Raw genomic sequence first — 7,789 nt, 5'->3', positions numbered from 1 at the left:
TACTAGAATAAGCAGGCATATACATAGAATGAAGGCTACTGCTAAGCTTGTAAGCCGCCCTGAGTCTTTGGAGAAGGGCGGGATATAAATGGAATTTTTTTAAAAAAATAAGGTAGTTGATAAGATTGAATATTCTATAACTGTATATAAATGATATGTACATAAAGTGTATATATGTATATAAAACACAAAAATGATGTAAGACAAGAAGGATTGTCAGACCGTTAACACCTTGTCCCAAGTTTTAAATAATAAAATTTGCTATTAAAAAAAAGTAAGCTGTTAAAAAAAAATTGTGCTATTCAAAAACAAAGCCAAGCTTCTCTCCCTCCTCTCTCCTCCACATCCCAGTTGTTTGTAGATAAAACTGCAAAGACAAAATTTAAGAGGAATTGGTAGTTTGATTTCAAGTGATGGATACAAAAAGGGGAAAAAAGCTGAGTAGAATAGAATGTAAAAGAACTAATTGAGAAACCATAATCTAATTAATTAACACATTAAAAATATATTCAGTCAAGATTTTATTTACCTTGACACAGTAATGTCAACAAGCATTACAGTAGCAGAGAGTAGAAGGTGGCTAGAAGTACTGATATCAGCACTGATATTCTCTGAAATCAAGAGCCTAATTTTGATTTATTTCTGTAAAAGGAGAATTGATCTTAAGGTCAAACTGAACGCCAGATGTACAGTCATTTCCATCAAGAGAAAATTTCAGACTGAGGATAGATTGGAGGACCAACCCCCCTCCAACTGTGGGACATCCACACAATGTTCTCTAATATTAACAACTTCTTTTCAGCTTACATTATATGAACCCCATGAACTTCAATAGGCTTCTAGTGTCTTAAAAGATTGGAATCATCTAACTAAATCAATATTCAAATTAATTATATGAGTTTAATAGCTGGGAAGAAAGACCTTGATAACCGAGGCCAAAGCCTATGGATCTTATTCATGAAAGAATTAGCACTGAAGATAGCGTGACTCACACATAATGCAAAGCAGAAAAGAGCCTTCTCCAATCCACCCACAAGGGCATGTTTCAAACACCCGCCTCTCCTGCTTAAAAAGTTCCCAGCAGAGAAATCCAGATGTTTGGCATATTTTATCCAGACATCAGAAAAGAACACTGACATCGGTCAAACAAATTCTCTATTATCCCATACAAGAAATATATCTGCAACAAATATTGCCCTTTTCATACTTGAACTTTGGATATCTTAGGAAACTTTCCCCAACCTAGACAACTCCCATCATTCCCAGACATCTCTCTGAAGGTCATGAGAGTTGTAATCTATTCTGTTAGTGTCTGGATAAAGGGCCAAACTGGAAAAAGTTGTCTTAGAATAAGGATTATTTTTATTATTTTGGTTACATTGTTACAACATCTATGATAAATTTAACTAAAGCCTTTTTTATGCACTTGATTGTCTATTGGTAATGGAAGTGCCTATGCCCAGTTTTGCTAGCTGTTTTTCAAATGCATCCAGAAAATTTCCTACACTTTTTCTGGCAATCAATGTAGTCACATAATAGTGAAGGACACATTCATCTCCATTTACAGTATATTCATAATCCCTTATCCCTCATAAAATTAGGTTCTTTGGGCCTAATGATTACCTTCCAATGTGCATTCAACAGATTTATGCAATCAGCCATTTCACAAAAAAATTAATACTTTGCCATACTTGACTGCTGCATAGCAATCTTTATTTTTTATGGCAATTTTCTATTTCCAGACAGATTGGAAATATAATTTGAAAATCTAAGTACAAACCAAAAGTTCCCAAATATGTGCTTTATAATAACAATGTTTTCCAATCTAGAATGATCTTAGAATTACAGCTCAAATGTTATTGTGGAAAAGATATGGAAAGTCAGCTGTAGCAATCCATTCAGTGGAAAGAGCCTCCCTCCACTAGAAGCCTAGTACAGGTAGTCCTCGACTTATTATCACAATTGGCACTGGATTTCTGGTTGTCATTACAATCAGAAATTGAGGCGCCCATGTGAACTTGATTTTATGTCAATTTTTGCAGATGTTAAGCAAATCACTGCAGCCATTAAGTGAATATGTGGTCATTAAGTGAACACTGAAGTCATAAATACAAATCTATTCTTATGAATGGACTTCTTTGGCCACAAACTGGCAAAAATGCCAGAAATCAGCAAAAAAGTCACAGATCAGACTCACATAACAGTAGGAGGCAATATATTAAGAAATCCTTGATACAGTATTTAGTGAGTGAAGGCTTCAATACACATGATGTTTAAAGCCTTCACCTGCACTGTGGTATACCTTTTTAAAATTATTATTATTTTAATCAATAGTTCTCTAGAACAGACAGAAATCTCTGTATTGAAAGCTTGACAGATATTTTGCCCATACTTCAATTAGCAGCAACAACTCAAAATGGAGCCAATAAATTTTTTTTCACTCCATCACGATTTGTAACATCTAACAATTTAGATATAGAATAGAGACATTCTGTGCTTATTATTAAGTTTTAAAGACCCTACATTTTCTTAAATACAGATAATGTATTTAACAACACATGCACTTAGGCTTTATATTGAATATTGGCTTTATATTGAATGTTTTTTTTATCTATCCTGCATTCAGAATCTACTCAGCAAGACTCTAAGGTAATTACAAATAAAATAACAAATCATAATATTTGCATATGTAACATAATCCTAAAATAGCAATCAGATGTAGCATAAAATATTTCAAAACAGTCCAGAAGAACTTTTAAGGAATCTTCCTATGGTAACATTCCTTTCAAAAACAACAACAAAGTTAGGTTTCACTGGGAAAAGATACTGTACAAATTGTATACTGCAAATGAAAATGGCTGTCCTCCACTTACCACCTTATCACAAAAAACAAGAATAACTTCAGAAAAGCATTGCCTGGACATCTTAGCGTGAAAGCAGACTGATGGGTGAAATTTCAGGTATCTAAGTTTCAAATCTTAGTGGGGTTTATGGATTAACACTAGTGCCCTAATTTTATATATTGTACATTTCAAGCGATTTTAGCAGAAGACAAACTTTTGGTGGCCAAAGGCAGGACTTGATATAGGTGGGGTGAGAGGCATAAGGACCACTACATTGCATTGCTAAGCTGGTATTTGGAGCTGAATTCTGAGGATTTTACTGTTAACTCTGCCATGCCAGGAGATTGATTGATTGATTATCTGCCATTGCAGTGGTGTTATTTCTTTGTGAACGCATACAGTAGATGCATTTTCCTATTGACAATTTGTCCTTAACCTGATTTTTCAGATCTTCTTATATTGTACTCATTGCCACTGTAACTGAGTCCATCCTCCTTGCTGCTGGTCATCTTTTTCCCTTTCTATAGCTATCTCCAGAGAGCTAGATTTTGCACAATGTGTCCAAAGTAGGATAATTACATGTTTATTTGTTTCCTATTTCAAAATAGAGCAAAAATGTGCTTCAATATTTTGGCAATCGTAGTCAAACATGGTTCTGAGAGCCACAAAAAAAGGAAAACCAGGATTATGTGCAAACCTGGGCCACAAATTGCTCATCCATACTTAAACCTTCAGTTACATTAAAAGACAGAAATTAATGTGTACCTGTGATGCAATTTGTCTCTTCTTTCCAGGAGTCAAATTGTCACTAAGAGATCTCCTATATGGCATGCACTGCAGTAGTCTATCCTTGAAATCATTGAAGTGGCAATAGCAATAGCAACAGCAATACTACTAATAAAGCAAGATTTAAATTCCTATCTGCTTAAAAATATCTCTGAATATAAAGCCCCCACTGGCTAGTTATACGTTGCTATAAATAAAGCTATCTAAGTGATGTAAGCCACAAAGATTTGACAGTGATGGCTATTAAAAAAATTATGATGAATGCAGGTGTCTTACAAAGCAGAAGCCTAACCTCAACTCAACTATTTTTCAGCCAAGGATGAAATTTCCCCAGCCTTCTATTATTCCAGAATATTTTATTTTACACTTAATAAGTGTGACTTGTGGAAAAAAAATAACTTTGCTCCATTTTCTTAATTTCATCTGTTCTATCAGCCAAGAGAAATACACTAATTTATAACTTGAAGGAAGCCTGGAGATACTGTCACCCACCATTCATCCAAATTTGTCACTAGCATCCCATTAAAGCCATAATTATTTTTTAATTAAAACTAAGGAAACTGGCGTGCATGTGCCTACTTTATACATCTGTTATGGGTTAAAATAGCTTTTTTTATATATAAAAATGTTTTTTAGACCGCAGTCTTTTGTGGCCACAGTCCATGCCAAGGAAAACGCAAGCTTGCTTATTTTCTCTGTGGGGTGCAACAGCGCCTGTGTATGCCTGAACAGATTCGACTGGCCGTGAAAAGAATTCTAAATAAAACACAAACATGGAATTTGGCAACCTCACAGAAGCAAGCTTAAGACTAATTCCAGCATGCGAACGACTCACACAGCAAGTCTGGCTCCACTATAAATGAAACCAGGCTCTGTAAAATATCCAGCAAAGTTTGAGAGACCAGATTTAAAAGGAGTGTTATTGTTGATGATATTATTATACTTACTATAATAGCGGTATATAGTACCTGGTTTATTTGTGTATGTGAGTGTGTATGCATGTGCAAATGTGTGTCTGCCCACGTTTGAGAATTGTGCTTTCCATCAGTCAATAATTCCAATGTTTACTTACAAATTAAATCAAAATAATTTTGCTTGTGGAGTTGGGAAACTCTGAAATAAGAACAATGAATGAATGCATTATATTACAACTGACCAAAACAGAGTTAATTAAAAGATATTTTACTGATTTAAAATAAACCAGCAATGGAGAATGTTACCTTGTTAGCATGCTTGAAAAACTAAATGCTATTAAAGCACAATCCCCAAAGAGGATACCACATTATAGAGATCACACACACACACACACAAAAATAGGTGGAGAAGCTATGATCTATAACTGGGACCATCATTTGCTTACACACATTTGTACAAAGCTAGAGAGCAAAAAGGGGTAGAATATGAGATATATGTGCTGTCTTTCTCGTGTGTGTGTGTGTGTGTGTGTGTGTGTGTGTGTGTGTGTGTGTGTGTAGCTACACAGACATATCATTTTACATATCTAAAGAATAAGTTTCTGCTAGGTTTCTATACCTCTGTAATGTGAGAGAACTAACATACTATAGATGTTATGGGTGACCTGATAAAAACAGGAGATACCATCCTCATTCTATCTCTAATAGTAAACTCATGTGGCTAAGTGCAGTCTACTTTAGTCTATAAAATTCTGAATAACCATAAGATGGCAACAGAGAGATAATTTAAACTCTTTGCTGCCACCCAGTAGTTTTCTAAAAGGTAAAGGTAACCCCGCACATGCGTGCTAGTCGTTTCCAACTCTAGGGGCCGGTGCTCATCTCCGTTTCAAAGCCGAAGAGCCAGCGCTTGTCCGAGGACGTCTCCGTGGTCATGTGGCCGGCATGACTAGACGCCAAAGGCGCACGGAGCGCTGTTACCTTCCCACCGTAGTGGTCCCTATTTTTCTACTTGCATTTTTACGTGCTTTCGAACTGCTAGGTTGGCAGAAGCTGGGACGAGTAACAGGCGCTCACTCTGTTACGCGGCACTCGGGATTCGACCCGCCAAACTGCCGAACTTCTGATCGACAAGCTCAGCGTCCTAACCCACTGAGCCACCGGGTCCCTAGTAGTTTTCTAGTTTGCAGCAAATATGGATGGCTTTAGGTGTAATTGATTGCATGAGCGTTTGGGGGGACTGAATTATTTCGGACTCTGCTCCAGTTTATAGGAAATATTAGCAAAGGTGATAATTTATTTTCAAATATGGTAGTTCTGCAAACCTTATAGTTAGGCAATTTTTTTTCCACTGATCAGAACTCTTGCCTCACCATGGGCTCCAGCAAGTCATTATATAATCTCCTATTTCTATGGCTTTTCTTTTGTGTGCATTGTTTAGAACCTATTTTTCCACACTGCTTTCAAGTCCTGCCTTGACAGCAACATGTAACCATTCTTTGCAGTTCTAGAAGGTGAGAAAACCACCTAAATGCAAAATTGCTGACGTGTTACTATTTTATCTTCATAATTCACAAGGCAATAGAGGAATGGTGGTAAGGCATCTGGGAACTTTTTGGCAAATATTAGTGCTTTCACAATCAACTTTCCTTGCATCTTTCCATTGCACCAACTATTTATTTGCATACTACCAGCAAATGGACTCCAGAAAATGGTAGACAGGAAGGCCTGGAGGAACACTGTCCATGGGGTCGCAATTGGTCAGACACGACTTCGCAACTAATATCAACAACCAGACAAATGCAAACAAAAAAATGGAAGAAAATACATTAAAAAATTATACCATTTCTTCTACAGATGGAATAAAGATATTTCTGCTATTCAATGATCTGATGTAGCTCAAAAGACAGGACAGATTGTTTGTATTTTTCTGTTGATCAACTGTAGTGAAAGAGGGTAAGAACTGAGTTCAACACATTGGGTCCTCTGCATGCTGTCTGCATTTTGAACCCAACAGAAGTGAAAATGATTGCAGGTTGGTTTCAAATTGTGTTGTGAAAAACTAAGTGGAGGTATGTGGATATGCCAGTAGTATGAACATTTTCTCTATTATCTGATTGATTGATTACATGGATGTTGCTTAAAAAGTATTTTTTTTAAAAATGAAAAGTTATTTTATACATTTTCCAATGTCACAAAAAGTTAAAATTCATTTTAAAGTGTCAGAAAAAGTAATTTAATAGATAGCATACAAGTACAGTAAATCTATATGATTTCATTTCTTTACACATTATTTATTTATTTTATTTATTTAGTTACATTTATATACCGCCCTTTCCCTGAGGAATCAGGGCGGTTTACAGGGAATTAAAAAATCCAACATACAAAAGTTAAAAACCAAATTAAAAAATATTAAATTGACCCTGTACACTTAAAAACCCCAATTAAAAATTTTCTCCTCAGCCTGGGCCCGAGAGCTCAAAGAGCCAGGTCTTCAGGCCCCGGCGGAATGATCGGAGGTCGGGGGCAGTTCTCAGCTCCACCGGCAGCTGGTGGAGGGCAGCTGACTGTATGAACTGTTTTTTTGTGAAAAATATTGCAACTAAAGTGTGAATAAAAGTAATTTCTTGGATGATAGAACTACCATGATCCATTCAATCATATAAGTCATCATTAGATTTATTTCACAACACTTGATAAAAACTAGCTTCTAGTAAATGCATTGAGGCCCGATTTGACCTTATATAATTAATCTATGAAACAATATTTATATACAATAGAAAGAATGTGCTTTGATTTGTTTATTAGGAATATAGCCTCCATGATTAAATGGAGAGGTTACTGGATTTGGCCATAGAATATATTTAATGAACATTCAGTCTACTGGAATACCTCGTGGTGCTTCTCAACTCCATCTGAGAAAATATATTATAAAAATTGGAAAACACTTTGTACAGCCAAAAGGATTACCAATAATTTGAATATATTATATTCTGAAATAAAACATACAGTGCAAAACCAGCAGTTATTTGTGGCTGGCCTGCCCATTTGGAATCACATTCCCAATGAAGTCTGCACAATTCAGTGATGCGTGGGGGGGTTGTTTAGTTTTTTAGGAAAATCCTTAAAATCTAGGATAATTCAGCAGGTGCTGAGGAAGGATGGTTGTAACTACATTTGTTATCAATTATTTTTGCTCTTCTTGTATGTATTAGTGTTCTCCCCAACTTTGTGTTTAGTGTTGTT

General features: G+C 35.8%; 1 protein-coding gene across 5 annotated transcripts in view; it reads right to left on the bottom strand.

The window, feature by feature from the left end:
• The window catches only part of BCL11B (BCL11 transcription factor B), a 150,571-nt gene that overhangs the window by 53,774 nt on the left and 89,008 nt on the right, over nt 1-7,789 (bottom strand). The window lies entirely within an intron of this gene.

This window comes from Vipera ursinii (assembly GCF_947247035.1).
Source record: "Vipera ursinii genome assembly, chromosome: 1".
NCBI classification, from domain to species: Eukaryota; Metazoa; Chordata; class Lepidosauria; order Squamata; family Viperidae; genus Vipera; species Vipera ursinii.
The sequence above is the reverse complement of the archived record's forward strand: the minus strand, read 5'-3'. Positions and strand labels throughout refer to the sequence as shown.